Raw genomic sequence first — 19,676 nt, 5'->3', positions numbered from 1 at the left:
AGAGCAACACAATGGCAAGTACACTAGACGCTACACCCACGGGTGACACAGGGTTCACGGTGCTAAGCTGGAATGTGAACGGCCTGGGGTCGAAAATTAAAAGAGGTTTAGTTAATGCGTACCTCAGACGACTGACACCAGACGTCATCCTACTCCAGGAAACACACCTTAGAGGGAACCAGTGCGCATTTATTGCGCGGGGTAGATATACTGTCCTGGCACATGCGGGATACACGGCAGACTCCAGGGGGGTGGCGATCCTTATAAAAAAATCGGCGCCGTTCACGATTACACGCACTTGGCTAGACCCTCAGGGCACATATGCGGGAGTCCAGGGGTTGTGGAAAAGACGTAGGTTCACGATAATATCAGTGTACGCTCCTCCCAAGCTACAGGCTCCCGCACTGAAGGCGGTTGCTAATATCCTACTGGACACGGCTGACACAACTCAAGTAATGGGGGGGGACTTTAATGATGTCATGTGCACCACACAAGATAGGTCGGGGACTTCACACCCACTGGGATCCACAACTGCCCTAGCCCGGCAGATGAATACCCTCGGCCTCACCGACGTATGGCGTTGGCTCCATCCAACACAAGTAGCCTATTCCTTTTACTCCGGGGCACACAAGGTCTTCTCCAGGTTGGATTATGTTTTTATGTCTAGGCAGGATATCACGGTTGGAGACCTGGCAGAGTACAAGGCGCGGGGGATCTCCGACCACTCCCCCCTATTAGTGCAGGTGGGACGAGACAGAGGGGTGAGGCAGTCACAATGGCGATTAGCGGCATGGGACATCCAAACCCCGGAAATACTTAAGGGCGTGCGTGCAGACATACGGGTGTACATGGCCGAAAATGAGGGTTCGGTGGACTCTGGTGTTACCCTCTGGGAGGCTATGAAACCAGTCCTGAGAGACCGCATTCAAACTAGGCTGGGAGAAGCTAGGAGGTCGCGCCAGGGTCAGGTAGAGAGTGAAGAGGTCTCCATTTTAAATTTAGAAACGGAGTATCACCAACAGAAGGGAGAGGCCCGCCTCAGGAAATTGATTGACGCACAGAGACGTTACAGGGAATTAGTCACGGATGAGGCGCGCACTCAGGCACTGGCGACGTTGCATCGACTGTATGATGTCGGTGACAAGTCGGGCAAACTTTTAGCCTGGCTGAGTAGGAGGGAAGCTGCGGCGAGATGGGTGGATATGATCTCGTTACCGGGGAACAGGCAGGTTAACACGGATAGGGACATAGCCGAGGCCATCGCGACCTATTACGAGGACTTCTACAGAGCTAGGGACCTGGGCGACTGTGAGGACGCCCATCGCTACTTAAGTGGTATGGAGTTGCCGACGTTATCCGCGGAGGCTACTGCAGCCCTGGAGGCGGATCTGACGCTGGACGAAATCTCTGAAGCTGTGACGGCGTTGAAACCGGGGAAGACTCCCGGGCCCAATGGCTTCCCGGCAGAATTTTTTAAACGTACGGCGGATCTGTTGCAACGACACGTGAAGAACCTCTTCACGGACGCATACCATGCAGGGAGTTTTCCTCCGGACCTGGTCTTGGCCACTATTATCCCAATCTACAAAGAGGGCAAACCCAAAAACGACTGCTCCTCCTACCGCCCAATCTCCCTCCTAAATACGGAGACAAAAGTACTGGCCACTATCCTGGCTCGACGGTTGCGACAGGTAATCACGGAGTTGGTGCATATGGACCAGTCCGGTTTCCTTCCGGATAGGGCGACCAAATTGAATCTCCGTCGCACTCACAACTGGCTACAGGAGGTCCGTGAGAGAAGTGAACCCCACTGGTTCCTCTCATTGGACGCGGAGAAGGCATTTGATGCAGTCCACTGGCCCTTTCTGATGGAGACCCTCCGACGTTTTGGGATTGGTCCCAAATACATGCAGTGGGTCCGGCTCCTGTACTCCAACCCGAAGGCGAGAGTGCGGATCAATGGAAGGTTGTCCCGTGAGTTCCCCATTGGTAGGGGTACGCGCCAGGGCTGCCCATTATCCCCCCTCCTGTTTACCCTTACGATTGAGATTTTAGCGACACGGATTAGACAGAATCAGGATATCGGAGGTTTTAGGTGGGATACTATTGATGGCACACAGGAAAAAATATCTTTGTATGCCGACGACGTACTATTGTTCGTGACCGACCCAAGCAGGACAATTCCAGCACTGTTCGGGGAGCTAGGCGAATTCGGGGCGAGGGCGGGACACACGATCAATTGGCACAAATCGGTCCTTTATGACCCACAAGGCAAGGAGCGTCATGAGTGCCTTCCGAGACAGCTTATTCATACGACAGACGGCTTCCAATACCTGGGCGTATATATAACGCTAGATAGGACACGCTCCTACACTGCAAACGTGGCTAGGATAATGGTAGAAGCAAGGTCAGAAATGGACAGATGGAGGCAACTCCCGCTCACCCTATTGGGCCGTGCCGCACTATATAAAATGGTCCTACTACCCAAGTTTCTCTATGCACTCCAGAATGAGTATTATCCCCTGCCATTGGCGACTCTGACTAAAATTCATGCGGACCTGCGCGCCTTCCTGTGGCTGGGAAAACAACCTCGTGTGGCCCTCACCACGTTGCAGCGCCACCAATATAGCGGGGGTATCTCGCTTCCCAACCTGGAGGCGTATTATTGGGCGGAACACCTCGCCCCGATCAACGAGTGGCTCCATGCGGCGGCCGATCACCCCACCTATGCGCTGGAAAGGTCTCAATGGTCACGCAAATCTATATTGCATTACCTCTATGGGGAAGCGGTAGGCCAGCACTTCCTTCCCGCCACTAAGATAACGTTGACAGCGTGGCGTAGGGCAACGAAAAGAATGGGTTGGGACAAGAGGATCACTCGTCAGACACCACTGTGGTACTGCAAGTGGCTAGGAGAACTGAATAAACTGAAAGGTTTTAGGAGGTGGGATGACATAGGCATCTCCACGGTGGGGGACGTGATTGCAAAAGGGGAATTAAAGCCCTTTCCGGCACTCAGAGCAGAATTTGGCCTACACAACACTCAGTACTACAAATATTTACAACTGAAACATGCCTGGAGCGCACAAAACATTGTACTGGCAGATCTCCCAGAGTACGCACCACTGGAGGGTAGACTGCTGCAGGAACAGATACAGGGTGGGGCGATATCCCTAACGTATAAGACTCTAACCAACAATATGCTGGGTGACCTGCAAGCCCTACGAGATAGATGGGAGGCGGATATGGGGGACATGGAGGATCTAGACTGGGAACTCGCCCTCATGCACCCCCGTGAGGTAGCTATTAAGTCCAGACTCCGCCTCATACAATTTAAAATACTGCACAGATCTTACTTTGACAGGGTACGACTCTTTAAAATGGGTAGGATACCAGACACAACATGCCTTAGATGCCATCGACACACAGGTGATTTCTTCCATACACTGTGGGGGTGTGCTATAATTCAAGAATACTGGGAGGAGGTGTTCCGGGAACTGGAGGATGTATTGGAGGTGGCCTTACCACGTGACCCTAGACTGGCATTGTTGGGTACGATCACAGATGTAGACCTGCCCCGCCCCTTGACTATCTTTCTGGTACTGGCCTTAGTAGTGGCAAAAAGAGACATCGCAAGATGCTGGGGAGCGCCCGAAAAACCGAACATGGAGGAATGGCGGAGGGGGTTGGATCTGTACATGGCGGCGGAGAGAGTTACGTATCGTGCACGGGGCTGCCCCAAAAAATTCAGGAAAATATGGGCTAAATGGAGACAATTCCATGGGCTAGATTGAGACCCTGTGGACTAGTAAAATGTGGGAGGGGGACACCTGGATGAGATGGTGTGCACAGTGGGGACTCCTGAGTGTTATGTGACTACATTAATACCTGTTCTTGTGTGCGTGATTGTCGGATGAGACACGTCGAGAGAGGGTGGGGACCAAGGGGTGGGGGGGGTGTGGAGGGTTGGCGGGCGGCTGTTCCGGGGATTCTGTTGGGTTTTGGTTTACTTGTTCTTACTCTTGCTAGTTTGAATACGAAGCTATTACTGCAGGGTATGATATGATGTAACTACTGAGAAAAGTTGCGTTCCTGGCGGATAGGGCGGAATGTTGACACCCTACCGTCTGTCTACCTTTTTCCTTAGCGGTGATACTACTGATGCAACAATAAAAAGAATTAAAAAAAAAAAAACATTACACACTGCACACAAAATAGTTAAGAGCCCATTGGTGGCAAAGCATTACATCTGATGCTAAGGCATGCTAGTGTTCTGAAAATTATGCGATGTTGTGAGAATGTGATGGCCGAATATAACTCACCCTAGTTTAGGATATGCCTGCATGTCACCAAAGCAAAAAGGGGGCCCCCTGGAGAGGATGTAGGGCAGATTAGCAGGGGAGGAAATTAGGCCACATAGGAGAAAATAATCTGCCCTATATATTTCAATTTGTGGGCTCGTCTGGAGTCCCCAGTTTTGTCACTGCATGTCAAGCAACCGGGGATTTGGTGGCACCTCACTGTAGTCAGACACTACAAATTAAAATAATTGTTAATTCATTTACTAGAAAGACAGGGTTATAAGTCTGTTGTGAATTGGAATATGCTAAATATAGCCTCTTTTATGGCATTATCTCATACAATGGTTCATATAGTTTGTCTGTCGAAGACGTACACATTGAGACTTAGCAAAAAAAAAAAGACATGCACCTACAGACATGCAGTTCAGGTTGTTGTCTTTAGCAGGGATGAATTAGTTCAGCCGTAAATATTTCTGAACAGGTTTCAATTGTATCCAGGCAAAAAAGCCTGTATTTACACGTAGTCGCTTGGGCATTGCAATAAATGTGGCACAAAAAATGTGTAGGAGACATACAATAGAAAACACATACCGCCTGTATCTCTAACCACTGGCCACAATAATTATTAACAGTGGCTGCTAAAAAGTATGTTTTGTTTCCTTTAAAACAAATATGCGGTCTCATTGCCTAGTCCAATGCACCAGTGGGTGGTCTGTCCTTATTATTGCATCGGATCAGTGACAGAACATCGACCACACAAATATTGTGACACAGAAATATTGTGTCAAAAATATCGGTTACACAAATATCATTTTCCTATACTTACGAAGGTAAGTACAAAAATATAGAGTAAAACATATTGTTTACACTAATATTGTTAAAAATATGACAAACATATTGTTTTTTAATATACACAGTTTAACATGGTAAAATGTAAACATTTTAATACATTTTAATACATAACTATAATATAATGTATATTACAAAAAATTAACATTCAATATTACAAATATATACATATGTAAACATGCACACATAAAACGTGTGTGTTTTATATATAAATATCTATAAAAAACAACTAATATTAAATATATATATTTTTCATTATATACATTTTTATGTTTTTGATTTTGTTTATTTACTAACATAAAATATATACACATATATTTATATATTCCACAACACGTTTTTCACCCGTCGTTGCTCCACTCGTTACGGGTGCTTCCTCGGCGCGTGGTGAAACGCGCTGTTACACTCCCAACACTGGTTCGAAATCATTCCAAACCGATTTTTTGAGTACACTCAAAAAATCAGTTTGGAGTTATTTCGAACCAGTGTTGGGAATATATTTATATATATAAAGCTCCGGTGTCCACCATTACTCCCTTCACTCTCGACTGGGTGCTGCAATGCAGTGGCAGACTCTGCGTACAATCCTCGTCCAAAGCTCACTCGCACCAAAAATGCCAAGCACTCACAGAAACGTGGTAACCCTTATGAAATTTTATTGGGTTACATCTGCATCACAAGACGCGTTTCGGCTTGCCGCCTTCCTCAATAGTGGTCGGCGCCGGACTGAGGCAGGTATTTAAAGTATGCAGTATACACCTTTGACCACAAACATAAACATAGGACATACAACTTGGCCCTTTAACCATGTCGGCCATTACTAAACGTGCACATTCTCAGCAGTAAAGTAATTGTACACTCCATAGCATAAATCTGCTATTATAAGAGACAAATGTATAAACATGATAATGTGCAACCAACATAAATATAACGCCCTGAATGGGCTTCTTATTAATATCTTGCCCTGGATGGGCTTTTGGCAAAGGCAATACCTCTGCATGTGTCATAGGTTCTCTCATATGCCTGCAGGCTATACACAACAAACTAAGAGAACAGATACAACATTGCTTCGTAACTGAACTACAAGAATAAGAGGAAAGGAAGGTTTTGCATTACAGATGTACGGCCATTTCCTCACCACTATTCAGGCCACCTGGCCTTTTAGTCTGATTTTCAATAATGTGCCATGACTCTAATCTGTGTAACCGTAAACGTCTATTTCCTCCTCTGACATCACGAGGCACTTGGTCCATACAGAAAAAACGTAGGCGATCTCTGTTACTCTCATGGAATTTCTCAAAATGCCTAGCCACTGGGTATGTGGGGTCTCTATTCTGTATGGCCCTGAGATGTTCCAAGATTCTTATTTTGGTAGGATGGATAGTACTTTCTATGTAACGCAAGCCACACAGACACACCAAACAGTACACCGTGTGGCTTGTGTTACAATTCATCAGGCTCCTAATCTTCATTGGTTCTTCTATGCCTGGTATCGAATACTGCAACACTTTGTGGCTGAATTTGCAGGCCCTACATTTAAGACATGGGTAGAACCCTGCCAGCCTACCAAATGGTAACGTTATTTATATATATATACATGACACATAAAAACATTTATAAATAAAAACATTGATAAACACATTCACTAAAAATATTAATAACAAAAAAACAAGTATACACAGATAATATACATTTAAAAAAATAATAATAATATTACATACATTTAAACAATAATAAAAATATTGTAACGTTTGTAAAAAATAGACATACAATTAGCACTCCAGTCTGTGCAACAGTAGTGAAAGCGCTGGACTCCGAAGTGGTCAAATGTACTACTCCCGATTCAGTCTGTGCAACAGTAGGGAAAGGGTTGAACACTGGAGGGGTAACATTTACTATTGCCACTCCAGTCTGTGCAGCAGTAGGGAAAGCGTTGGATGCCGAAGGGGTATAATTTACTATTACCACTCCAGTCTGTGTAACAGTCGGGAAAGCGTTGGACGCCAGAGGGGTATAATTTACTATTCCACTCCAGTCTGGGCAACAGTACAGAAAGCTCTGGACGCAGAATTGTAAAATTGACTATTCCCACTCCAGTCTGTGCAACAGTAGGGAAAGATATGGACATCAGACGGGTATAATTTACTATTCCCACTCCAGTCTGTGTAACAGTCGGGAAAGCGCTGGACGCCGGAGGGGTATAATTTACTATTCCCACTCCAGTCTGTGCAACATTAGGGAAAGCGTTGAATGCCAGAGGACTAAAATTTACTATTCCCACTCCAGTCTGTGCAACAGTAGGGAAAGCGGTGGACGCCGGAGGGGTAAAATGTACTATTCGACTCCAGTCTGTGCTGGACGCCGGAGGGGTATAATTTACTATTCCCATTTCAGTCTGTGCAACATTAGGGAAAGCGTTGAATGCCAGAGGACTAAAATGTACTATTCCCACTCCAGTCTGTGCAACAGTAGGGAAAGCGCTGGACGCCAGAGGGGTAAAATGTACTATTCTACTCCAGTCTGTGCAACAGTAGGGAAAGTGTTGGACGTCGAAGCGGTAACATTTACTATTATCCAGTATTATGGGTGTCTTTCATAGATTCACATGCCTGAATCATTCCCCGTCATCGAGACGGGAGTCTCCGGTATATAGAAAAGTAATGTCCTATAGACATATATAGAGAAAAGTAGGCCTAAGGGCCTCACCTTTGTTGCCTATCTATGTCCTTTTGTAAAAAGGACCACACTCTAGAAGAGAGCCAATCAGCTAACACCTCCCTCTAGAACCTTCCTGTCAGGAGCCTCAGTCCCTCGGATTTTCTACCGCACGTTGTGCTAAGGGAGTCTCCAGCTGAGTTCCCCTCAGGTTTCTTTCTTCAATTTATCTCTTCACAAATTTGGATTACTTTAATGAAAAAGTAGATATGGCTGATTCTCAGAAGAAAGGTCTTTTAAGAGCATGTAGTTCTTGTGGTAAAAAGAGGTTACATGTTGAAGACCAGCATAAGACCTGCTTATATTGCCTGTATCCAGACCATTCACCAAAGGATTGCAAAATTTGTAGAACATTTTCTACAAAAACGCTTAAAGACAGAAAAGGACGTCTTTTACTCTGGCTTAATAGGCTCAAGGACAGAGACACTTTGGAATCTTCAGAAGAAGGTGAGAATTCCTCAGTTTCCTCTAAGCTGTCTTTAAAAAGGCCGAGGGTGGCTTGCCCTAGCCCTCCAGACGCTCCTCCAAAGAAGGCTACAAAAAAGTCTTCAGAGGCCGAGTCATCAGTGTCTGACAAGGAAGTTCATACCTTCAAAAAGCCTGCGCCGTCGCCGACGACGACCTCGTCGACGCCATCATCGGTGCAAAAGAAGGCTATGTCTCCCGTCTACGTCTCGTCAACGACAGTATCGACGACGACGGCATCGTCGACGTTCACTTCATCAACGACGACTACACCATCATTGACTGCGGGTAAGCCCTTGTCGTCGAATATTATTAAAAAACCGTCGTCGACGCCCAAGATCTCGTCGACGACATCAGTGACGACATCAGTGTCGACGTCGAAGCCAGCGCCGTCGACGTCTTTATCGTCGACGAGAACATCATCGTCGACGAGTGTGCCGTCAACGAAGACATCGATGACGAAGAAGGCACCGTCGACAGTGACATTGTCGGCGAAAGCATCGTCGCCGAAAGCGACGACGACGAAGGACATACCGTCGACAGCCACTCCATCGACGAAGACGTCGTCGACGACTCAGTGGAAACAGTCGACGACGATTCCCCCGTCGACGATAAAGTTCCAAGAGCTACATTCTGTGGACAATATGTCGTCCACGATCCTGCCGTCGACGAGCCCTTCATTGACGACTGAAGCTGAGTCACAACCCGCTTCTCTAAGGGTAAAGATCTCAAAAACGGCAGTCACACCGGAATTGACGTCCCCAAGCCGAGTGCAAGGTTTACCTCCAGCTTGTCTCCTGCAAGATGAGGAGTCGGATGAGGAGGATATGTTGCAGGCTCACAGCCCATCTGATCTAGTAGTCAAATGCCAGAGCTCGGATGAGGAAATTGCCCAGGAGCATACTGTTCAGACGCAGGTTCAGACCCAGGTTACGCCCATGGTCTGTCTACCAGCATCTATAGTGTCTGATTTGAGATTTCTAATACAGGACTATAAACAAAGGTTCCCAGAGTCATCAGCTCCTCCAGCAGCGGGGACTGTTCCATCTCCACGGCCTAGACCACCATCCTTGGTGCTCCAACGGGAAAGGGAACTATTGCCAGATACTCAATCATCTGACGATGAGGAAGAACAACAAGAAGAGAGTGAGGTCCAGGATGACCAATCTAATCATGATGACTATGATGATCACAACATTTCTTCTCCAGCATCCTCCTGTGGACATAGGTGGTTTCCACAATCTGGTGGAGAGGGCGGCAAAAAGGTTCCACATGACAAAGGAGTCTCAGGAAAAAGACTGTTTCCTACATGACTTTAAGGAGCCGCTTAAGAAAACAGCAAGATCAATTCCGATAATCGATCATATATGGGATCAGGGTGTGCAGTTGATGCAGACTCCAGCCTCAGTCTCGGCGGTTGTTCCAAGGCTGGACAAAAAATACAAGGCCCCAACATCGGCACCAACCTGCCTTACAGGACACCCCAAACCGTATTCTGTGGTGACACAGGCGGCGCAGAAAAATTCAAGGAATCCTTCCTCTCCGTTGACAGCTCCACCAGACAAGGAGGGCAGGAAACTGGACAATATAGGAAAGCGTTTTTCCTCCATGTCTGCAATGACAGTGAAAGTGGCAAATACTATTGCGCTCTTAGGAAGGTATAATAGGCAGTTGTGGGCAGATATTGCTCCGTATTTATCTGAACTGCCAGACGCCACAAAAGAGGAAGTTCAATCTCTACTTCTGGAGGGTCAAACATCGGCATCTGAATTGATTGACTGTGCTATGGATGTAGCAATGACTGTATTCAGACAGCTGGCAGGGGCAGCGGTATTGCGAAGGCAGGGATGGCTCAAGGCTACCTAATTTCGACAGGAGGTGCAATCTAAAGTCTTAGACATGCCATATGATGGACAACACCTGTTTGGAGCAAAAATCGATGAAGCACTTCAAGCAATAAAAAAGGACACGGACACGGCAAGAGCACTAGGCACGCTACAATTTAAAAACCAGTCCTTTCGAGAGAACAGGGGCAGAGGACAATCCTCTTACAGAAGTAATTTTCAGAACAGATCCTCGTATTCTTACAACCAGGGTAAATCCCAATACCAGCAACGTCAACAACAACAAGGGTGGCAGTCCTCTTATGGGAAGTCCAACTTTAGAGGCAAGAACCAACGGAAGAACACTGGTGGATGCCAATGACCTATTCCTACAGCCTATCCATCCCTCATCTCCTTCTTTGAAAATTGGAGGAAAACTGACCCATTTCCTCAACAATTGGAGAAGAATTACAGCGGACCGGTGGGTCCTTCAATTGATTCAATTTGGCCATTCCATAGAATTCGAAAATATCCCTCCAAAAACTCCTCCTCGCCCAATGCGACCCAAAAACTTGCAACTACTTCTTCAAGAAATCTCAATTATGCTCAAGAAAGGAGCAATAGAGAGAGTACAGTCGGCTCACCAGGGGAGAGAATTTTACTCCCGCTTCTTCCTGATTCAAAAGAAGGAGAAAAAATGGAGGCCCATTCTAGACCTCAGGGCGCTGAATGCATTCTTAAAGAGGCAGTCGTTCCGCATGGTCACGATTCAGGAGATCTTGAGTCTCCTAGAGGAGGGGGATTTCATGACGTCTTTGGACCTACAAGACGCATACTTTCACGTCCCAAGCCACAAAGCTCACAGAAAATTCCTGAGATTTGCAGTGGCGGGCCAACATTTTCAATTCTGTGTCCTCCCTTTTGGCTTCAAGTCTGCGCCCCGTATCTTCACAAGTGTCTTTCCCCGGTGGCAGCATTCCTCAGGCATTTTCAAAAAACAAAGGTCCTAAGCCTAGAGCATTATTTCAAAAACAATGACATATAGACCACAATCGGACAATATGTACACTTTTCTTATACCCAGCCGGGCAAAGAATTTATTAGAGAATATATGACAGGTAATCAATTATAGGTTACAATGTAACAACAAACATTTAGCGTTTGAAGTAAGGCACAAGCCTGTGCCGTACTAAGGGATAGAAAAAAAAGGTTGTGAGAAAGGGTGCAGAGGAGAGAACAGTTTACGTCAGGCAACAAGAAAGTTTGAGCAGAGCCCGGTACTGCTTTAAGATTTAAATTGGCAGTATTCCCTAGAGTAGAACATACATATATAAATATTCATAAAACAACTGTATGTCTACAAAACAAAGTCGACGGCGTTTCGATCCCGCGCTCAGAATAATGGGATCATCATCAGGACTTAATAGATGCCTGGAGTAACATGAACAATATGCCCCAAGGGCTGGAAGAATTCGAGTTCCGCGTGGAGTGGCTTCAGCCACTCAGACCGTTGGGTGAATGCCTTCAGGTAACAATTCACAAGTAAAATAGTTGCGGAATGATTTTCAGTCGAAGCAACCCCGTATGGGAGCCTCGTCCAGTTGTTTCAGACCAGCGTTAAATTACGATCCGCGTTTGAAAGTGGGAGCGGTCAGAATATTACGTGATCCGCTGTGCAGGGTCTCGGTGAGGGCTGTAAATGGAGGCGTTCTCACCGTATTTGAGGAAGCTTGTCCGTGGCAGCGGTCGAAATAATACACGATCCGCTCAAAATTTGGACGGAGTGCCAATACACCGGTTCCTCGTGCGTAACGCTGCTTCCTGGATTATTATTGTATTATTTCGACCGCTGCCACGGACAAGCTTCCTCAAAATACGGTGAGAACGCCTCCATTTACAGCCCTCACCGAGACCCTGCACAGCGGATCACGTAATATTCTGACCGCTCCCACTTTCAAACGCGGATCGTAATTTAACGCTGGTCTGAAACAACTGGACGAGGCTCCCATACGGGGTTGCTTCGACTAAAAATCATTCCGCAACTATTTTACTTGTGAATTGTTACCTGAAGGCATCCACCCAACGGTCTGAGTGGCTGAAGCCACTCCACGCGGAACTCGATTTCTTCCAGCCCTTGGGGCATATTGTTCATGTTACTCCAGGCATCTATTAAGTCCTGATGATGATCCCATTATTCTGAGCGCGGGATCGAAACACCGTCAACTTTGTTTTGTAGACATACAGTTGTTTTATGAATATTTATATATGTATGTTCTACTCTAGGGAATACTGCCAATTTAAATCTTAAAGCAGTACCGGGCTCTGCTCAAACTTTCTGGTTGCCTGACGTAAACTGTTCTCTCCTCTGCACCCTTTCTCACAACCTTTTTTTTCTATCCCTTAGTACGGCACAGGCTTGTGCCTTACTTCAAACGCTAAATGTTTGTTGTTACATTGTAACCTATAATTGATTACCTGTCATATATTCTCTAATAAATTCTTTGCCCGGCTGGGTATAAGAAAAGTGTACATATTGTCTGATTGTGGTCTATATGTCATTGTTTTTGAAATAATGCTCTAGGCTTAGGACCTTTGTTTTTTGAAAATACTTGATACCCATGGTCCCAAGCCATTTAGTGGGTCCCCCTTGTTTGTTTATAAAAGCATTCCTCAGGCAGCATGGCCACCAAGTCTTCCCATATTTAGACGACTGGCTGGTGAAGGCGCCATCCTTGGCAGGCGCAACCAAATCTTCCAACGCCTGTCTGAATCTCTTCAAACACTTGGGTCTTACACTCAACCAAGAAAAATCCACTTTGCATCCCTCTCGGGTCATCACCTTTCTCGGAGCGACACTGAATACAGAAGAGGCAAAAGCATTCCCATCTCAGGAGAGGAAACGCGAGCTTGTCTCTCTGGCCGCATCAGTGGCTTCAAAGAAAACTTTGCCAGTCCGTACCTTCAAATCCCTCTTGGGAATGATGTCCTCGTGCATCCTGCTCGTACCGCACTGTCGTCTTCTAATGCGTCCGCTTTAGGAGGCTTTGTCCAGACAGTGGACGCAAAGCACAGGATCGTTCGAAGACCGCATAACGATAACAATGCAAATCACCAAGGCATTGCAGTGGTGGAGGTCCATCAAGAACCTCTAGCGGGGATTGCCGTTCCTGCTTCCAGCAGCTCCTCACGTCATTACAACGGATGCCTCCCTGGAAGGTTGGGGAGCAGTCCTACAGGAATTAAGGATCAGTGGCAGATGGTCAGAGCCGGAAAAGCAGCTCCACATCAACCTGCTGGAGCTGAGGGCCGTTTTCCTGGCCTTGCAGTCCTTCTTGCCAAGGATCAAGAACTCCCTGGTGCTCGTCAGGACCGACAACACTACGACGATGCACTACCTGAACAAACAGGGAGGGACGCGTTCGCTAACACTCTCTCGCGAATCGCAAAAGATATGGAATTGGCTCATTCTCCACAACATATTGTTCAAAGCAGAGTACGTCCCAGGCAAGGACAATGTCATCGCAGACTCGCTGAGCAGGCAGAGGACTCTGTCGCACGAATGGGAGCTGGACCAGACGTCCATCGCTCAAATCTTTTCCAAGCGGGGATCGCCGCAAATAGATCTATTTGCAACCAGGGAGAACGCCAAATGCCAAAACTTCGCAAGTTGGCATCCCCAGTCAGGGTCTCTCGGGAATGCCTTTTCCATCGCATGGCGCAACGTTTTTGCGTACACATTTCTGCCATTTCCAATGCTTCCCAGAGTCCTCAGAAAGATGAAAGCGGAGCCTTGCACTTTAATTCTGATAGCACCATTCTGGCCGAGGCAGCATTGGTTCACAGAACTGCATGGCCTATCGCTGAAGCCGCCGATCCATCTACGTCAACATCCATCTCTGCTCACGATGAGCAACAAGCAGGTTCAACATCCGTATCTGAAGTCTCTCAGGTTATCGGCCTGGCTCCTGAGTACAGAGGATTTAGCAGTCTAAACATTCCGCAGGATTGTAAGAATATTCTGGCCAAAGCAAGAGCGGACAGCACTAACAAGACGTATTCCCTGAAGTGGAAACGCTTTTGCATCTGGTGTGCAGACAGGGGTCTATGTCCTTTTTCCACCTCTCCAGAACAGATTTTACCCTACCTGCTACATCTGGAGCAGTCGGGCCTTGCCCACTCCTCCATAAAGGTACACCTGGCGGCGATATCATGATTTAAAAGATCCTCGAAAGGGCCCTCTCTCTGGTCTAGTAGACTAATAAAACAATTCCTTAAAGGTCTGTATAGATCTTTCCCTCAAGTACGGATGGTCCCTCCAACATAGCATCTCAATGTGGTTCTTAACCAACTGATGAAACACCCTTTTGAACCCATTCACAGGGCAGACATAAAATACATCTCGTGGAAGACGGCTCTCCTCCTGGCGCTTACATCAGCAAGGAGGGTCAGTGAAATGCAGGCTTTTTCCATCCAAGATCCCTTCCTGCAGTTTAAGGGCGACAGGGTGATTTTAAGAACCAATCCTAGGTTTATTCCTAAGGTCCAGTCGGACTTCCACTTAAATGACCATGTGATTCTCAGAACATTCTTTCCAAATCCCAGCACCGCAGCTGAGAGATCGCTGCATTCATTGGACCTTAAAAGATGTCTAAAGTTTTATATTGATAAAACCAAGAATTTCAGAAAGTCTAATCAACTCTTCATAGCCTTTAGTAGACCTAGGAAGGGTCTACCGCTGACCAAACAAAGCATCTCCAGATGGATCTCTTCAGCGATTGCTTTTTGTCACGATAGAGCCGGACAGCCTTTACGCTCTAAAATCAGGGCTCACTCTACAAGAGCCATGTCTACATCTATGGCACTATTTTCAGGAGTGCCAGTTATCGACATCTGCAGGGCGGCAACATGGAAGTCGCCGCATACCTTCACCAGGCACTACTGCCTTGATGCAGAGCTGATGAAGGATGCGGCAGTGGGACAGGCAGTGCTACGCCATCTATTCTAGTAAGGTGAGCCTTCCTCCATCCCTCCATCCTTTTCTGGTATGCACATTTCTTTGCTAATGCTTATTGTTGATGTCTATTGATGGTTCATAGTCGCATGATATGTATTATCTAAGGACTTGTATATACTGTTCCATCAAAAATGTGCAGAATATATTGCTTGCTACTCTGATTCAGGCATGCGAATCTATGAAAGACACCCATAATACTGCATAAGAAATGCGTTACTTACCTGTAATTACAGTTATCCAGTATTGGTGTCTTTCATAGATTCACATGCAACCCTCCCACCTTCCCTGGAAGGACTCACCTCTCTCTCTCTCTCTACCAATATCACGCCTACTTAGCTTAGTGCGTACAACAATCTGTGGGACTGAGGCTCCTGACAGGAAGGTTCTAGAAGGAGGTGTTAGCTGATTGGCTCTCTTCTAGAGTTTGGTCCTTTTTACAAAAGGACATAGATAGGCTACTAAGGTGAGGCCCTTAGGCCTACTTTTCTCTATATATGTCTATAGGAAAATACTTTTCTACATACCGGAGACTCCCGTCTTGACGACGGGGAATGATTCAGGCATGTGAATCTATGAAAGACTCAAATAAATGAATCCGTGCACAAGCAATTTGCAAAAATGTTCAACGTTGTAGCGTGCAACTTGAGGTATCACTCTCTAGACCATAGAGTGTGAACCGAACATCAGCATATGGCGTCCTTGAACCTCAAGGGCGACCCTCAAGGCACTGCAAGACTGCGCGCAAGCGTTTAAATCATTGAAAACCAAATGTTCTTGGATAGTTTGCAAAGCTTTCCTTCAGCTTTATTTTCCAAATTTTTTAAATTGTAATGTTCATATCATATGTTCATTTTTAATTCATCAAATGAAGTTAATCCATTGAAACAAAGCAGTATTCAAACAAGTTCCCAATGCATTTCGAGCGTCTAGCGCACTTCATCAGGGGAATCTGAAAATGAAAATAACTTGTGGTTAGGATGCATATCCCCGTCATTCCATTTAGCAACATATAAAATTAGTATAGTTTCAAACGAAACTCTGTCATAGCTAGACATTGTCAAATTAATATAGTACCATGATACCATGAAGCAGGAAAATTCAGTCACATAAAAAAATTCCATAAAACAGGAAAAATACCAAGAAACCAACTCAAGTGCATCTTGTGCTGTCTTATAACTAAATGTAAACATTGCTGCATAGTCATGAGCTGATGTTTGTGAATTACATGCAAGTGTGCCCAATTAAAAACAAAAATGCAAATGTGTTTAACTCAGGAAGACTTGAAACATCTGAAACGTGTTCGTGATACTTCTAAGCTTGCCAAGAGGTTGCCAAGCCTGTGAGTCACCAGTCGCTTCCGTCCACTCCGCGCCTGTTGGTTTCCCCGGAGTAGCCGGCCTCCGGGGTTGAAGACCTGCTTTGTTATCGTTCACGCAGAGATGGATCGGACGATGTGTGGACCGACCCTGGGGACCGTAAAGGCCGCCATCGGGGCTCTTCGCCTGCAAATGGAGGCTGCTCTCCACAATTTGACTGCAAGCCTCGAGACTGTTTGTTTGAGACCGGACTCTAGCCTTGTGTCAGACCTGCAACATACGGTGACCCCCGCGAAGCTTGATCTACCTCCAGAGGAGAACCCCGAATATGATCAGAAACTGGTGCCAATTGTACCCGAGCCATACTTACCTGTGCAGGGGGGACGAGGGGAGTCCTCTTCTACCGCCGCCACCGCCAGGAGTCCATTCACTGCTGAGACAGCGCCGCCGCCCCGGGACTGCAACTCCCGGCTGCCTCAGCGGCGGCGCTGCATTCCCACGCACCGCAAGCGCCAGGTGGCGCCTACAAACAGCGCTCTGCTTGGCAGAGCAGGGGGGAGCCATACTTACCTGTGCAGGGGGGACGAGGGGAGTCCTCTTCTACCGCCGCCACCGCCAGGAGTCCATTCACTGCTGAGACAGCGACGCCGCCCCGGGACTGCAACTCTCGGCTGCCTCAGCAGCGGCGCTGCATTCCCACGCACCGCAAGCGCCAGGAGGCGCCTACAAACAGCGCTCTGCTTGGCGGAGCAGGGGGGAGCCATACTTACCTGTGCAGGGGGGACGAGGGGAGTCCTCTTCTACCGCCGCCACCGCCAGGAGTCCATTCACTGCTGAGACAGCGCCGCCGCCCCGGGACTGCAACTCCCGGCTGCCTCAGCGGCGGCGCTGCATTCCCACGCACCGCAAGCGCCAGGAGGCGCCTACAAACAGCGCTCTGCTTCACTTCGCGGGACGCCGGGCGAAGCCCGGGCAAAGGGCGGGCCCTCTACGGCCCTCAAAGGTCGGATAAGGACGGGACGGGCCACCCCACTTGACTCTTCCAAAGGAGGAGGTATAGAGACGCTTTCAACTCATTATCCATCTCCCATTGTACTGCCTATTGTCGTTTGTTGGGCTTCTTTCTTCCATTAATCATGTCCATCTGGGAGGAGCTGAATGGATCTTTTGTCAGGTTTGAAATCTGGCTCTCCTTTAGACCCATGTCCGGCCAAATATCTGGGGAAAATGGCATCTGCCTTAAACACCTTGGTAAACCCTCTTTTGAATTCTTCCCTGTCTACAGGCGAGGTGCCTCAGGCATGGAAGCGCGCCATGATCTTACCACTGCTCAAGAAACCTACCTTGGACCCCCTCATCCATGCCAACTACAGGCCAATCTCCCTTCTCCCCGCTCTGGCGAAAGTGGCCGAGAGATACGTGCACAGGATAATTTCCAGTTTCATCGAAGGAAACGACCTGTTGCACGCCTCGCAATCCGGTTTCCGTGCTAATTTTAGCACGGAGACGGCTTTACTCGAGGTCACTGATGCCATCAAGGAAGTGCTCGATTCTGGGGGAAAGGCCATGTTAGTCATGCTTGACTTGTCGGCGGCATTCGACACCGTTCCTCACGAAGGCCTCCTTGTAAGACTCTGGGAATGTGGCCTTCGCGGAACGGTGTGGAACTGGCTTAAATCTTTTCTGGCCGACCGCCGGCAAACGATCTGGGCGCCTCCTTTTTCCGCTGATATGGCTCCGCTAGAGGTGGGAGTCCCTCAGGGCTCCATCCTCAGCCCTATGCTTTTTAACATCTTTATGGCCCCTCTGGCGGTAGTCGCGGAATCGTTTGGCGCCCAGATCGTGTCATACGCTGATGACACCCAGCTCCTGTTTACATGTGATAGGGGCGGGTCATTTAATGGCATACAGATCAGGGATTGTCTTGGTGCGGTATTTGAGTGGTTTAGATGTCATGGCTTAAAATGCAACTCCGATAAGTCGGAGCTCCTCTTTTTTGGCTGCGCTCCCGAACCCAATTGGAAATCTTGGTGGCCACAAGATATGTTTCCCCCTGATAATGTGTCCTCTAAGGCCAAAAATTTGGGAGTGATAGTGGATTGTGAATTATCTTTTGGGCCTCACATCTCGTGCCTCTCAGGAAAATGCTTTGGCATTTTGCGGATGTTGAGGAGATTTCTTCCCTTACTATCACTCAATCATAGGAAAACAGTTGTCCAGGCCTTGGTCGGTTCTCGACTGGACTACGCAACGTTCTTTTTTTGGGTTTACCGAAATATCTTTTGACCCGTTTGCAAGTAGTCCAGAACTCGGCAGCCCGAGCCATCTATGGACTCCCGAGGAGAGCTGGTGCCACTGTTTTATTGAACAACTTACACTGGCTACCTATCTCTAAGAGAATTCTCTTCAAAAGCCTGACCGTGGCCTTTAAAGCTCTACGCGGTACCGGCCCCAAGTATATTGGGAAGCGTCTTTCCCGGTACCTACCTAGCAGGACCCTGAGGTCATCTGGTCTGTCCATGATGACAGTTCCTGCAATTCGGCGTGCAAGAATGGGAGGTCGGTCTTTCCGCTACCAAGCACCAAAGGCTTGGAACGATTTACCCTTGTCCCTGAGACAGGCTCCCTGTCTTTTTGCTTTTAGGAAAGACCTGAAAACATGGCTCTTTACGAAATAGATTTCTTCTCCTTCTGCTTTTGTTTTTTGCTGTTGTGGTTGTTTTTATCTGCTGATATTCTTCGCCAAAGCGCCGGGATGCTCCACGGAGTAGCCGTGCGCTATAGAAGAAATAAATTAACATAACATAACATAACAATGCCCTGTGTGGCACTAAGTACGTCCCGGACGCATTAACCCCCCCTATAATGGGTAGAGACGCTGACCAACTAAACGGCACCCCACGGGATGTACCTCTTTCTCCCATCAAAGTCCAATCTCAAGCCAACACACTGTCCCGGGGTTTAAACTGTAAAAGGAAGCATGATAATGACAATGAGATCCAATCTAACGCTAAGAAATCGTGCACCAGCCCTTCTTTAACCCCCTCTAACCCAACTACAATTATGCCAGACAAGGCTGTGAACAGAACATACGGCCCTGTATCACCCCACCTATCGTCCTTACTGGCCCAGTTTGAGCAATTGTTAACATCTGCTATATCACCACTGGTCACAAAAATGAATGATTTGGGGG

General features: G+C 47.3%; 1 protein-coding gene across 1 annotated transcript in view; it reads left to right on the top strand.

The window, feature by feature from the left end:
* LOC144830677 (thiol S-methyltransferase TMT1A-like) overlaps nt 1-19,676 on the top strand; it is a 285,581-nt gene that overhangs the window by 142,274 nt on the left and 123,631 nt on the right. The window lies entirely within an intron of this gene.

This window comes from Lissotriton helveticus, chromosome 1_1 (assembly GCF_964261635.1).
Source record: "Lissotriton helveticus chromosome 1_1, aLisHel1.1, whole genome shotgun sequence".
Lineage (NCBI taxonomy): Eukaryota > Metazoa > Chordata > Amphibia > Caudata > Salamandridae > Lissotriton > Lissotriton helveticus.
This window is presented reverse-complemented; position numbering and strand designations above follow the sequence as displayed.